Here is a 1232-nt window from a genome sequence, read left to right as displayed (position 1 = left end):
TACCAATTAACTTCTTGGGTTCTCAATTTCTTATGCGAAGAAGTAAAAGTCTCGGAGAATTTATTCCTGAGATCGAAAGATATTTGCATAAGAAAAAGAGAGAAGCACAAAGTAATACTGCTATGACTGAACGCACTCTTAAAGAGTATGCTACTCCTTCAATGGAAGAGCTACAAGCTATTATCGTGTACCCAACGGTTGAGGGTAATAACTTCGAGATCAAGCCTGCACTACTCAATTTGGTGCAGCAAAATCAGTTTTCTGGATCACCCAATGAGGATCCAAATCTCCATATTTCTTCATTCCTTAGACTCAGTGGCACCATAAAAGAGAACCAAGAAGCCGTAAGACTTCATCTCTTTCCCTTTTCCTTAAGGGATAGAGCTAGCGCTTGGTTCCATTCCCTAGAAGTCGGTTCCATCACTTCATGGGACGATATGAGGCGAGCATTCCTTGCCCGATTTTTTCCCCCATCTAAAACCGCTAAACTAAGAGATCAAATCACGCGGTTCAATCAAAAAGATGGGGAGTCTCTCTATGATGCGTAGGAGCGTTTCAAGGAAATGCTTAGACTTTGTCCCCACCATGGTTTGGAAAAGTGGCTTATAGTCCACACATTTTATAATGGCTTGTCATATACCACTAAGATGTCTGTTGATGCAGCTGCAGGTGGAGCTCTAATTAACAAAAATTATACGGAGGCTTATGCCTTGATTGAAGACATGGCTCAGAATCACTACCAATGGACCAACGAGAGAGCCGTCACCGCTCCTACTCCCTCTAAGAAAGAGGCAGGTATATACGAAGTCTCTGAATATAACCACCTTGCTGCTAAGGTTGAGGCATTAACCCAAAAATTTGAAAAACTTAATGTTAATGCTGTCACACCTTCTTCTGCATCCCCTCCTTGTGAAATCTGTGGTATATCCGGTCATATCGGTGTTGATTGTCAGTTAGGTAGTGCTGCCAATATTGAGCAACTGAATTACGCTCAATATAACCAAGGAACGAGGCCAAATCAAAATTTTTACAAAAATCCTCAAGGTTCCTATGGACAAGCAGCACCACCTGGCTATACAAACAACCAGAGAGTGGCTCAGAAATCAAGTTTGGAGATTTTGTTGGAAAATTGCATAGCTAAACAAAATAAAAATCTTCAAGAACTGAAAAACCAAACAGGATTTCTGAACGACTCTCTCTCCAAACTCACTACTAAGGTTGATTCTATCGCC

At 41.2% G+C, this 1232-nt stretch overlaps 1 non-coding gene across 1 annotated transcript; it reads right to left on the bottom strand.

The window, feature by feature from the left end:
* Positions 1–485: 485 nt before the first annotated feature.
* LOC120580754 (small nucleolar RNA R71) lies at positions 486–592 on the bottom strand. The gene has a single exon (XR_005646511.1). It is a non-coding gene; the product is annotated as a small nucleolar RNA R71 (small nucleolar RNA).
* Positions 593–1232: the final 640 nt, after the last annotated feature.

This window comes from Medicago truncatula, chromosome 5, assembly GCF_003473485.1.
Source record: "Medicago truncatula cultivar Jemalong A17 chromosome 5, MtrunA17r5.0-ANR, whole genome shotgun sequence".
Classification (NCBI taxonomy): domain Eukaryota; kingdom Viridiplantae; phylum Streptophyta; class Magnoliopsida; order Fabales; family Fabaceae; genus Medicago; species Medicago truncatula.
Note: the sequence above shows the minus strand (reverse complement) of the source record. Positions and strands in the feature narration are given on the sequence as shown.